Source organism: Arvicanthis niloticus, chromosome 12, assembly GCF_011762505.2.
Source record: "Arvicanthis niloticus isolate mArvNil1 chromosome 12, mArvNil1.pat.X, whole genome shotgun sequence".
Taxonomy (NCBI): Eukaryota; Metazoa; Chordata; class Mammalia; order Rodentia; family Muridae; genus Arvicanthis; species Arvicanthis niloticus.
The window spans coordinates 21,858,445-21,872,442 of NC_047669.1; the positions used below are offsets into that span (position 1 = coordinate 21,858,445).

The 13,998-nt window shown below is 48.8% G+C and overlaps 1 protein-coding gene across 1 annotated transcript in view; it reads left to right on the forward strand.

The window, feature by feature from the left end:
* Positions 1 to 13,998, forward strand: part of Adcy5 (adenylate cyclase 5) — a 146,827-nt gene that overhangs the window by 60,887 nt on the left and 71,942 nt on the right. The window lies entirely within an intron of this gene.

Here is a 13,998-nt window from a genome sequence, read left to right on the forward strand (position 1 = left end):
CCTCTTAAGCTTTGCCTCTGTTCTCAGAGGTTCAGTCCTCAGTGAGGGGATCTCTCTTCATGGCCTCAGCTGCCTTTGGATGTGTCCTTTATGCACAGTGGACAACTGCAGCAGAACTGGAGTGACTCCCTACCCTAGAGCCAGAACTTGGTTACCACTCTGTAACAGTGGTCAGGAGTGACCTGTCAGCAGCACTCCAGACCCTGGGGTAGGTGTGGAGGAGGCTGAGGGGGCTGGCAGGAGATGTAGATCGGAAGGAAGTGCAAGAGCCAGAGTGGTTTGTCCTTTTAAAAAATATTTTATTTTAGGGCCAACAAGAAGGCTCAGTAGGTAAAGGTGCTTGCCGCATGGTGACCTGAGTTCCATTCCTGGGACTCACATGGTAGAGGCAGAGGGTGAACTCCAACATGCCTTCCCTTGAACCCCACGTGCCCACTGTAGCACACACACGCTCCCCACCCCCACACACAATAAGTAAAGGCAGTTTTAAAAGTTAAAATGTTTTAAGCATAAAATTTAGCACAGGCGCTTCCCAGCCTGAGGCATTGAGTGCTTTTGTCACACTGTGTTGTCATTGCTAGAATCTGTTTCTAGAACCTTACATCATCCCAGACATACCCTGTCCCTTAAAATAGTACCATAATGTTTCTCCCATCCCTTGCTCCCCTAGCTCATAATCTGACTGCTTGATGGAAGTGGGGTCGTCGTATGAGTCTCGTAATTTCAGTTAGCGGATGTCAAGATTCATTCTTACAGAGTGCTGGGATTTCGTTCCTTCTTAAGGCTCAATATGGAGTGTTCCATTCTATGTAGAGCCCTTACGTTGTTATCATCTCCTCTGTCAGATGGCTCTGGGCTGCTCCCACTGTTTGGTTCTGGTCAATGATGTTGTTGTGACCACAGATGTACAAATATCTCAGAGTCCTTGCTTTCCCTTGGGTATATGCACAGGATCGATGGATCTTTGGTAATCTTATGTTAACTATTTTTCTTGAAAGCTCACTGATCTTCATCCCTCCAACAATGCAGGAAAGGTCACCTCTCCACATTCTCATTAACTCTTCTTACAATTATTTTTTTAATTATTATTATTTTTTTTTAAAGGCATACCTCCCAAGTGCTGGGATTACAAGTACGAACCAGCACGCCAGGCACTCACTGTCTCCTTTTAAAGACTGGACTGATTGGCGACTCCACCCTTATAGATGAGATGATTCTAGGGGACACCTGAGCATGGAGAGAATGAAGTTCTTTGGGGGAGGACTATCTGGCCTCAAGTGTCTTGTGCAGAAGGGGCAGTCAGAATTGGAACCCTAATGCCAGGCTGTTCTGTGTACCTTGTTTGTAGAGGACTAAGGATGGTCATGTCGCTAGTAAGGAAGGCTGGGACCCGAGACAATGAAACCAAAAAATAAAGGGAAGGGCTTGTGAACTGTTAGCAGTCGTCAACAGCCCTCTTACACAGAGCAAGTTGGGAGCCATCACAGGCTTTGATCAGAGAGGCAGCGCAATTCTGAGTCATATTTTAAAAGGACTCTCTGGCTGCTCTGTAAAAGAGAGCAGTCACCTTCCAGGCCACAAAGGAACTCAAAGATGGTGATGGCTGAGGCTTTCCAGAGTGGTAGGAGGAGCCACCACGCCCTGTGAGATGAGGGTGTGACCATGATTTGCAGAGCCAGACCCAGCACAAAATGGAAATGTTTGTACCAGCTTGCAATCCCACCAACAATGGAGGAGTGTTCCTCTTTCTCCACATCCTCGCCAGCATCTACTATCGCCTGAGTTTTTGATCTTAGCCATTCTGACTGGCGTGAGGTAGAATCTCAGGGTTGTTTTGATTTGCATTTCCCTGATGACTAAGGATGTTGAGCATTTCTTTAGGTGCTTTTCGGCCATTCGAGTTTCCTCAGTTGAGAATTCTTTGTTTAGCTCTGTGCCCCATTTTTAATAGGGTTATTTGGTTGTCTGGAGTCTAATTTCTTGAGTTCTTTGTATATATTGGATATGAGCCCTCTATCAGATGTAGGACTGGTAAAGATCTTTTCCTAATCTGTTGGTTGCCATTTTGTCCTATTGACAGTGTCCTTTGCCTTACAGAAGCTTTGCAATTTTATGAGGTCCCATTTGTCAATTCGTGATCTTAGAGTATAAGCCATTGGTGTCCTATTCAGAAACTTTCCCCCTGTGTCCTTGTGTTTGAGGCTCTTCCCCACTTTCTCTTCTACTAGTTTCAGTGTATCTAATTTCACATGGAGGTCCTTGATCCACTTGGACTTGAGCTTTGTACAAGGAGATAAGAATGGATCAATTTGCATTCCTCTACATGCCAAAACTCCAAGTTTCCTTATGGAGGAAGGGGTTGATCTGAGGAGGATTGGAGCTTCTGGCATTGTGGTGTGGTTCTGTCATCTTGATTTTAGGGATGGTGCTCTTGCAAGGCATCCTGACTCCAGAAGAGACAGCCAGTAGAGCTGTGGTATGGGCCACCAGGGTTACACTCTCCTGCTCCCTTCTGTTGTGTGGCAGCTCGGACCTTTAGTTCTCTAAATGCATTAGCCACTTGGAGCTTGGCTTTGAGGACCAGACCCACTGTTCCTCAGGGCAAAGGGGTTTAAAGTTGCCTTCCTGTTCATTTATTTTAGCTCCTTCACTCAAGCTGCTTTGTGAAACTGTCTAGGTGACACACTGATGCCACTGTTAATTACAACAAGAGCATTTCTGGCTTGGTTTTCCCTTGGGGAGCAAACTGTGTTCAAACATGAGCTTGCCATTTCTGAGAAAGATGGGGAGACAAGATACTGAATTCCTCATAATTAGTGAAGTGGCCCTAATTAGGGATTGGTCTTCTTAGCAGGAGGAAGTTCAGACTTCAAGATGTCTGATAGGAAGGACCTATACTTGAATTCTAGTGGCATGTGTTTCTTGTCTGTGTGTCCTTGGGTGGAGTTGATTTCTCCTTCCAGTCTCTGTTTTTGTTTTCTGTAAAACAGAGTATTCTGTAATGATGGGAGTAGAAATGATATCTAATCTCACAGTGTGGTAGTTTAAGAGGAAGAGAACTGAATCTCCAGAAACTGCTTCAGGTCTAGTCTCTGCTGTTTATAGAACATCTGCTCAGAAGTTGGAGCCGACCCGGGGACTCCAGTTAGCTTTCTTGACTGTGAAGCCTAGTCTTTCAGCCCCTGTGAGGTCTTCCCCTCCCCAACCCCTCCCACGCCTGTGCTGTCATGGAGGCCTCTCCTGACAACCTCCATTGTCTGTCGTACCCACTCTCTGTACACCTCTCCTGCCTCCTACAACCCTTCTCCAAAGAAGTGAGTGATGGATTCTGTTCTGGGTTCTCTCAGGCAAGATTATCAAAAAACCCACCTGCTCTGGGAGCCTGAAGCTTCTTGCTTTCTTTCTCACCCTTCATGACATACCCTAGTTCCCTATCAAGAGACTGGTGTTTCTTCAAAGATCCTCAGAAGCCTTGTTGGAGGAGAAGCTAGGGAGAGGTCATGACCTCAAGGGAAGGTCAAACTCCTTCCTTTGAAGTCCTCTGGGGTCCTCTGTCCCATTACCTCTCTGCCTTAGAAAAAACACTGCCACCTCTCCAACCTTCACCCAAGGTTGACCAGGTGTGAATGGTAAAGTGGCCGAGTGGTCCTGTGTCCTTGACGGAGACAGTAGAAGCTACAAGTGAGTGGGAAGATGGAAAGCCAGTTGGGGAAACTGATGTACACATGCATGTTCTGTGAGTGTCAGCATCTGCCAGTGTGACCAAGTGCCACACATGGTAGCCAATGTCCTAACTTAGAGAGCTCCAGCCAGAGAACCCAGATCCTGAATACCTAGAGGAGAATGTGGCATAGGACTGATGGACCCAGGCCCTGCCCTGGAGCTATAGGTGACTGTTTGGTTTGCTGTTTGTTTTTTTGTTTTCATTTTTTTGAGACAAGTTCTCACTATGTAGCCTTGGCTGGCCTGGAGCTCGCTGGCCTCAGACTGTCAGAGATCTGCCTACCTCTGCCTCTTGAGTGCTGAGATTGAAGGTGTACACACACCACCATGCCCATGAAGAGATTACATTTATCATAACTGATTTTTTTTTTTGCACCTGAGTCTTGTTCTTTACCTTTCCCCTTCACTTCCTACACCAACTCTGGGGCAGAGAGAGGTTTATGGAATCAAAGGAGTGTGAGACACCATTGAGGATATTTGGCCAGTCAGAGCTGAGGAGGACCTGGTCCAAGGCAGATTTCCCAGCCAGGCTCCCTCTCTCTCTACCAGACTGCTGGCCACTCTGGACCATGACTAGGCCATGGCCCTTGTGTTTTCATGCAGAAGTATAGCGTCCCTAGGACAGTGTCATGCTGATCTTTCACAGGCTGGGGCCAGCTAGGCCTTAGGGAGCCTGTATAATAAGAAATGGTGATCAGAGTTCTGGGGTCAGGGCTCAATTCCTGTGTCCTTTCTTCAGTGTGCTCTGAGTCCCACAGCTACCCAGAAGATGGCTTGCTGCTCCCTGGGAGGGCCTGCCCTGGTCAGTGTGTTATCTCGGGGGTAAGACACTTGGTCCACCCATCAAGGCAGTGTGGCCTTCTTGACCAGTCGAGGACTCAGGTTGCTGCAGGGCTGTAGATAAAAGGATTCCATATCAGGAGCCGCACGACTGTGGTAGGGAAGATTCCCTCTTTTGGGCCCATGAGAGGGAACACAATGTTCCTCATCCTCCCTCACAGTTGACTTGTGACAGCATGACTGACAGCCAGAGCAGTGTCGGCAGAAGCCATGTACACAAGGATGTGCATGCACTTCTTCCAAGCCTGGCTCATAAAAATCTCGTATGCTGTACCCCAGCCTTCATCTGTTCTCCCACGAAGGTCACATGATCCAGATGGCATTGCCTCAGGCCAAAGTAGAGCCACTTTGGCTTGTTTCAAAAGCCAGAACTGCAGTTTTATGAGTTAAGTTGCTGAGACTTGAGGGCTTATTTATTATTACATTATAGCTTTGCCTGTTCTGGCTAATTGGCTGGGGAAGGTTGGTGTCTGGGCCCACGGCGAAGGGGAGGACAAACAACTGCTATGCACTATCCCCTTAGCTGCAGGGGTTTTTCCCTCTAAGTTTCAATTATTCATGATCAACCATGATCTGAAAATATTAAATGGAAAATTTAGGAAATGAATACTATTTAAGTTGAATTAACTCATTAGATCATTTAGTTCTATCATATTGGTTACTGTTGTTAATCTCCTACTGTGGCTAAGTTCTAAATGGAGCATGATCATAGGGTGTATATAGAACCAAACATAGAATTCACAGTTAGGCCCTGTCCAGGGTTTCAGGCAGCATAGGGATCTTGGAAAATATCCCCCATCATGGGGCAGTGAGCTGTTCTATAGCTTTGTTCCAAAGCTTTGTTTGAGTGTTCCTACTTAAAGCCATGGATAGCTTTGGAGGCTGCCCAGAAGTTAAGAGATTGAGTCCCTTGTCTGTTCCATCCTTCCACCACTCATCCACATGCTCCCGCAGTGTTTTGTAAGCCTTTAATGCATGCCAGACAGCGTGCTAAGTAAGTATGGATGCTCTGGTAGGGTCCGGTCTGCACACAGTGTGCCGTCAGCAAGAAAGTTATGGCATCAGGGAGGTCATGGAGGTCATGGTAAACGCCTGGCCAGGCACAACATTCAACTGAGGTCTGCAGTGGGTGTGAGGGGTGTGTCGATTTGGAGTGTCAGAAGTTGAGTGTTGGGCCACAGGAAGAGGAGACAACTAGAGAGAGGGTAAGGTGGTGGTAGCAAGAGGCAGGGTGAGACAGGCTAGGGAAGCAGGGGAGCCTGCGACTCCAGTGTACAAACAGCTGGATGGAGGAAATGGGGTTCATTGCCCCAGCCTGGGAAGTTAGCAGGGCTTGAAGCAGGAGAGGCTACGTCATGCACAGGTTTGTTTTGAAATGACTGTCTTGGCTGTTGGGCTCAGGACTCATCATTGCGTACGTCAGGGGGAGGTGGACACGTGAGCAGGGGAAGAGACTACTGCCCACCTGTCCTCCTCCTTGTCCGGGGTGTGGCTCTTTGTCTGTCTCGGTAAAGAGCAGAAGCTGTCCCTCCGTGCCTAAAACTCCAGAGAAGGCAACTTCCCCTGGGAATGACGGAAAGTCACCGGATACACAGCCTACTTCTGGGAAGAGTGCTAGCAGAGAGAGGAACTTAGTCTAAAATTAGGCTTTGGGAAGATTTCAATGAAACCATTCTTCCTGCCCCTTCCTTGAAGATGGCTGGTCCATCCTTCCCTCTTGCCATCCTTGAATTCTCCTCTCTGGCACAATTCTCTTCCTGACCCATTGATCTTCTGGGACTCCCAGGGCTGAGGTAGAGGGATCTATAAGTATTTTAGCATTTCACCCAATGGGGTGCCCCTCAGGTTGTGGTGTCACTGCCTTCTAAGGCTACCTGGGAACACAGATCCTGAACCTTAGGCAGAAAGAATTCACATCTACAAAAGAAAATTAGAATTTTCTTGAGAAGCCTAGGTCTAAGAGCCCACCCAGGTAGCATCTTAGCTCACGTGTGACCGCCTCAGCTGTTTTCTTTGCATTTTCTTGTTCGCCATCACCATAGGGCTCAATGTCAGGACGCCCTGCGTCCTCACCCTTCTGGAAGAGGAGAACTATCAAGGAAACCTAGGACCTTCCTCAAACCCCACTCTACCTGGCCTCTTGCCCAGGAGAGCAGGCAGATGGCGGCCTTCTGGTCTGCTGCTCACAAACTCTACAACAGCCATGAAATAACTGAATTCTTAGTCCCATGTCACTGTCACTGCCATGACTCCTGTCACCACTCCAAGGGCCTCATGGAGCCCCAGTTGCAGGGACTGTGTGCCAGACTGCCTCATATTGAGTGCCGAGGAATTGTGAGGATGGGCATATTAACATGGAGTTGTAAACCAGGCAATCCCTCCCTTTTGCTATGGGCGTCTTCATGGACACTTTGCTCTGTCTTCTAGTTGGCACCTGGCCATGCAACTGCTCTGTCCTGCATCTCAGGATCCACACATGCAGAGAAAACAATTGCTGTTTTCCTAGGAAATGCTGAGGAATAAAACTAGCCTGCCAGGACACTGCTCTACTAAACGCTTCTCATCTTTGCAGCTTAAGCATTTGGGGGATGAGGGTAAACCCATGGTGCAGACGTTCTTTTTGAAGAAATAAGATCGTGTCATCTGTCTTTGAGTTATAACTGTCTCTTCATCTACAGGTTGCTCTAGGAACTGGGAACAGAGGTACCTTTTCCAGAAGGAGTGTTGAACCCCTAGTTTGGATAGGCTGGGCTGTTGGGGTGATGCTTTGACTACAGTGTGTTTTCAGGAAAGCAACCATGCCTAGAGACTTTGTAGCTGAAGTTATTGGCTGAAGGACCTGGGAAAACTCAGTGCCTGGTTTCCCTCTGTTTGTCGTCCCCTAAGGACAAATGATACTATGCTTCCTTTGCAGGGGCAGAGCTGTTTATAGCTTCAGGTTCTTGACATGCTTACACGCTTTCACATGCGCAGACTTGATAAATAAGTCCCCCGCTCTGGACTCCGTGGCAGATATAGACTCGATGACAGATATTAAGCAGGTCCATCCATTTCCCCTCAGACCACAACCTGCACTTGGAAGAGACTGTAGTTGGGCGTTATTAGGAGATGGGGCCCTGAAAGGGCTAAAAGTAGCTGGGAGCTTCCTTCCCTTGAGGGTGATCTGTGAAGGCTCATGCTCAGGACAGTGTTGGGGATGCTGAAGGGCCTGACTAGGAAAGACATCCCAGGGTCTGTGGTGTGGACACTCTGCTTGTCATTCCGAGTTCATCACCTCCTCTGTGGTTTGTGTTCATCTTCACTCTTCACTGTCAAGAGGCCTCTCTGTACATTCAGCTCTCCCTGGACTTGTGAGGAGAGGCCATTCTGAATCATGTCAATGTACCCCTCATAGAATCCTTGGATGCACCTCTCCTTTGCAGCCCCATCTCCCTCGTACACCTAGGCACCACCCCAGACTCAGTTCCTAATAGGCATCTCTCCTTGCAACTGCAGGCAAATGATCCTTTTTGGGATCAGGGAGGGGACGGGTAGCTTAGTAGTTATGAGCATGGGTTTCCAAATCAGTGACAGCCCTGGTTCAAGTTCCAGCACCACCACTTCTTGTCTCTGTGGCCTCAGCCCCGTGGTACTTGCTTTCCTTGTCTATAACATGGGATTTGTAAGTGCACCCAGCTTTTAGTGTTACCTTGGGGATTAGATGAAGCTATACCTGTACCTGGGAAGCAGTCGGTGGACCATGGCCAGCCCTACTTACACCATGAAATTCCTTTCCACCTTGCCAGCCTGCAGTGACTGCTGACTGTCTTGTGACCAAGTCAAGCTTCTCATCTGGCAGACAAGCGCTCATCTTCTGGACCATTTGAGTGACACAGTTGGTTACCAATCTGTGGTAGCCTCTTTTGATTTTTAGATGTACTTAGTTTATGTTATGTATATGAGTGTTTTGCCTGCATGTCTGTATGTTCATCTGGTGCCCACAGAAGTCAGAAGAAGACACTGGATCTCCTGCAGCTGGAGTCACAGATGGTTGTGAGCTACCATGTAAGTGCTGGGAACCAAACCCAGATCCTCTGTGAGAGCAATAGGTGCTCTACCCACTGAGCCATCTCTCCAGTCCTCTCTGGTGGCCTCTTTTCTGACCCAGCCACTTTTGGGGGACAGTTGTTTTATCTGAAATTTTTACCTCAGGCAGGTAATTTTCAGCTCCCAGCCAAAACTCCACCTTCTCCTTGATGTCTTCCTGACCTCTGTGATTCAAGTGAGGTTTGAGTCGGAACCCAGTGTTCATCTCTCAGATCTGCCTGTGTGTTCACTCTTGTCTTTTTCTACCTTAGTTATCAGTTCTATGAAGGCAGGGCCGTGTCCCACCATGTTAGTCACCCACAGAATGGCTTCCTTAATATAGAACATTAGGAGTGGGCCAGGCACGACCAGCCAAGAGATAGAAATCAAGTACCAGGAGACTTACCCTGAATTTATAGGAATCAAAAAGTCAAGAGATTTATCCTAAGGTGTCCAAGAGAACTTATGGAAGAAATGGGATGAGAACTCCAGCCCGCTCCTCTGCTACCCAGGGTCTCCTGGCCTCGTAGCCATGGTCTGCAGTTCAGCAGGTGTCGGTGATGGGAGCTGGGACTGGTCTGAGCCCTGCAGAGCATTTGCTCTACCAAGGATAACCTATTTAAGTGGCTTGAACTGGCTCCCAACAGGGTGTGGCTCACTCCTCTGTCAATGACCTTTGCCTTGGATCTCTAGCACCTCCAGGAATGGGGTGGGGGATGGGGTGGGGGTAGGGAGTCGTGGGTATCTGTATGAGACCCTTCAGCTAATGGGACTTTGTCTTTCTCCAGACGTCATATCATCTTCCCCAATCCTGTTCTGGCTTTTGGAACAGCACCAGTGAAAGTTGTATAGCTTCTAGAGAGTTCCTTATTCCCTGGGGGAGGGGGGTCAATCCACATGGGTTCACTGAGAGCAAGGAAGGCAGGAGTGTAGGTAGCAGGTAGCGTGGCCAGCAGAGGGCTTCTCAATGCACCCCATGGTTAGGAATGGCAGCCATGGTATGTAGCAGTTTCTATTCTTAATTTTTGGCTAACGTTGAGTTCAGACTGATCTGTATCCCTCCTGTACCTATCAGTTTGTGTGTGACATAAAGCAGCCCTTGCTGCTGGGCCTCTACTCCTGCTTCCATAAGATAGCTACTGAGTACCAACCTGCTGCATTCTAGATGCCGTAGGCTCCACAAAGTGTGGTCCCTGCTCTGGCTGTCTGTAGAGGACAATTCCCAGAGTAGGATCTCAAGTCTTTACGAAGCAAGACAGACCTAGCAGTCAAACACGGCACTCACAGCCTCTTTTCCTCTGCTAGTCAGTGCCAAGGCGACCCAGGTTCAAAGGCAGCTTTGCAGACTCCATTGCTGTCATGTACATGGTCCCCTTAAGAAAAACCCAGTTGACACATCTCCAGACCTGCCAATGCTCATTTATGAGGGAAGCCTCTATGCACTTTCCTTTTCTTGGCACTTCCACGGGTCCTGACTTCCAGAGATGGCTTCATCCCATCCTCTATCACAACAGGCTTATTCACCCTGGGTGTGGGTGTGGGGCACGGGGACATGGTGGTGGTGGTCACAGGGTGACGGGCAAGCCATTGTCCTCTTGAGGTCCCCACGTTCTGGTCCCTGAGGATGTGCACGCAGAGAGCATGTAATGTGGGCTTGGATGCCGCTCCAGTGTGCTGAGAAAGTCAGGGCCCTTTCCACTCCTATCTGAGTGATTCAAGGAACTCTAGTTCATTCCTTCACGGAGGTGGAAAGAGGACACTGTGCTCTCTCCTCACCAGGGCGCACTTAGCATGAACTCCCCTGAAGGCCTGGCAGCTAACCTGCTTCTGTTTTTCAACATTTCATCACTGACAAAATACCTGAGGAAGACATACAGAAAGAAGGAAAATTACAAAAGAAAACATGCAAGGGAGAAAATATTTATTGACTCTTGGTTTCAGTCCTTGGATAGCTAGCTGTCTTCTTTGCCTTTAGGCCCACGTGGCGAGTCAATGGCAGAAAGGCGTGGTAGACACAAGATGGTGTCCATGCAGGAAGGAAAGGGAGGACAGGTGGTAAGGTGGGAGGGACAAGATACACCCTTTGCAGGCATGTGCCAGTGACCTGCTTTCTCTGACCAGCCTCTACTTCTGGAGAGCCTGATCAGAAACTCAATAGCTACTAACTCATCAATGGCTGATCCACTGATGAAATTAGTACTATCTTGGTCTAATAACCTGTTAACAGTACCACCATCTAGTTACCAAACCTTCAACACAAGGGTTTAGAGTCCATTTCATATCTTGGACCCTAGCACCTCCCCCATGGGTTATTGGTGTGTTATTTCCTGCACACTGGAGTGTGTGTGCTGTTTTTAAAAGCTCAGCAGAGGGGAGGATGAAGGATGACTAGGGTTACCACAGCCACAGACCTTAGCATGACTGACTCCATGATGGAATTACCATTCAGGCTGTAAAACTTAGCACATAGACAGTACCACCTGCCAAGACTAAAACAAAGGCCTAATTCATCAAAGTTCATAGAATTCTGGCTTCTGTAGTTCCACTCTTATTGTTCTTGTTAATTGAAGTATGTCAACCTAGAATGTGGTTTTTTGTGCTTAAAAGCTTGCCCTGAGAAAGGCTCAGGGCTACACTGGGATCCCAAACACCCACGTTAGTTGCTGGCTTGCCAATAAAGTCTTTATATTGGCTTAAACCCATGTCTGAGCAGCCTTCTCTAGTGGAAACCCGCAACAGCCAGGGTGGGTTTCTCAGGCCTCAGAGCTCTCTGTCGGGACACATGAAGGTAAACTGAGATGTAACAAGGGGTGTTAGGCTAGCGCTGAAGCTTGACTTTCAGGAGCAGGCAGAGACTCACGGACGAGAGACAGCAGACATTGACATGTCAGCAAGTTAGATGTACTTCATGGCTGAGGGGTGAAGGAGCCCAGGTTCTGCGGCATGGCCGGCAGAAGGCAGTATGGGCTTCAGCTGGGACGGAAAGGCATCTTCTCCCAGATCATCTGGTGGCTTGTTTTAGATATATTTTGGGCTGTAGATACAAAGGAGGAAAAAGCCCAAGAGACCTGGAGACTTGATGGGCAGGGCCACAGTCCACTTCCCCTCTCACTACAGAGTCCTCAGGGTCTCTGCTTGGCCTGCCTTCTAAGGACCCCTCACTCAGGCCTCAATCCCATGAAGAGACTGTGGCATGATCATCTTTGAAGGCCTGCTGAGGCCCTTGGCTACCTTCTGCTTCCTTGCCCTTGGCTGTATGGAAATACCAGAGGTCTGTTAGCCCAGGAAGAAGATTTCTGAATTGACTCAGGTTAGCCTGTGCTTGCTGACCACCTCCAGAGAAGGTTCTCAACTGAGGCAAAGACTCCCATTCCCCTACCGTTAGGTCAGGAACATTCAGCCTCTCTGCTGTTGTCCTGTCAGCCCTAGTCGGGGCCTCCAGAAGCCACTGAACAGAAAAAGGGGGCCTTTGCCTTCACGTGGGTGGTTCTATCTCTGGAATCCTTCATGGGCTAACCCAGAGTGTCATCCACACAGGGCACAGAGTTGGTGTTTAACTCCAGCTCGTGCCTAGTCCTCCAAGCCCAGGAGAGAAAAGCTGAGCGTCTATGTATAGCGTCTGTAGATAACGTTTGAAATGCAGCTTGGGTCAGGGTATGTGTCTGGGCACGGGTCACTTTCCCGGGACATACTCTAATGAAGCAGCCAGCTTTGAGCCTGATGCCTCAAGACACTTGAAAAATAACTGATGGTTTTATCTCCCCTGGCCACAGGGAGTTGGCATTGTGTGTGTGAGTTGGGGGCTCCCAGATTCTTGCTTTCCCTTCATCTAAGCCTGGACAGGCAGCAAGAATTGCTTCTCCGACCTTTTAGATGATTGCATTATTGAGTCTGCACAGTCCCCAAGAAGTAGCTCGCACTACCCTTGTCTTGCAGGTGAAGAATTCATTTATTAAGAACTATCACATGAAGTACTGAAGCTGTGGGTTCTCTGAGGCCTGGGCTGTGTTTGTTCTCACACCATGCTTCATCTCCTTGACATTCTGCAGAGCCCGTGTTCTCTTTCCTCAGGACCCCATCTCCCCACCTGCCGAGCTCAGCCACTGTGTACTTCCTTCCTTCATGAACTCCATGTCTGCTTTGTATCTGGGCTCAGTCCCAGCTCTCGTCAGGACTACTGCCCAGAAGCCTTCGGCAGTGTCTGGAGAGGCTTTCATGTCTTCACACCCCAGCCACGCCCGCTTTCCCCGGCTCTGTGTGCTGTGCACAGAAAGGAGGAGAAAGGAGAGGGAACACAAAGTGGGATTGGGGGAGGGGAGGCTGCCACTTTCGGACTCAGTTCTGGAAACCTCTCTGCTCGCAGCTTGCCCGTGAGGGGCAAGGCTGAGATACTGTCACAGTCACAGGGTAGGGTGGCTTTCAGAAGAAGGAGTTCACATCTCCTGTGCCATAGTCCTAAAGTGGCTGGTCCAGTTGGTAACACTCTTGCCTTCATGGCACTGCTATGCTACCTGATGAGGCCATTTTCTTTATCCCTCCTGGTCAAAACTAGGTTGGAGACTATCTATGGTCCAGCCTAGAAGAAAATGGCAGTCAGGGGTTGCTGGGCCAACTTGGGTGGGGCTTGTGCGGAGTTGGGATGAGTGATGATTGATGACGTGGAAGCTGCACGTGTCACTTCGATTCACACCCCCTGCCTGAACACCGTCACATGGCCACACCTAGCTGTCAGGCCAACTGGCAGTGTTGTCTCGCTGAGTCACGCTTGGCAAGTTATGTACTGTTTTGGAAAGATGGGACAATAAATTTAGTTGGACAACTACCATTCTCTGTCACAGCCTTTAAACAAGTTTATTATTTTTAAACCAGAAGGTTCTAAATTATCTACCTAAAAAAGAGGTAGTGTGATTGTAGTCCATGAAATAGACCTCCAGAGACCTTGAGACTAGAAGTCTCCTGGAGTGGAGGGAGCAGGGAAGACTGGCAGTGTATAGGGGAACGTTAGCCACACTCCTGTCCCCGGGTGCTGTTTCCAGGTTTCCATCAGGAATAGTGTGGTTTAATGGCTTGGCCCTCTGCTCCCAGGCCAGGGGTTCATTGGCCTCAAGGGAGTCTGATTCCTCATGCGTCAAGCAGCAGGCCAAGGGTGCTGCTGGTAGCCTCAGCACCTGCCCATTCACCTTCCTGCCTCTTGTTGGTAGTACAGCTGCCAGAGGCAGGCCAGAGCCCCGTGGGTTTGCTTGGAGAAGCTGAATCATCATGCTGAAGAGTCCCACAGACCCAGGATGTCAGTGTCCTCCGAGTCCTCAGGAAACAGCTGAGAACCGTGTGCTGTGTTCTTCCTGCTTTACATAAGAAGGAACCTCCTGA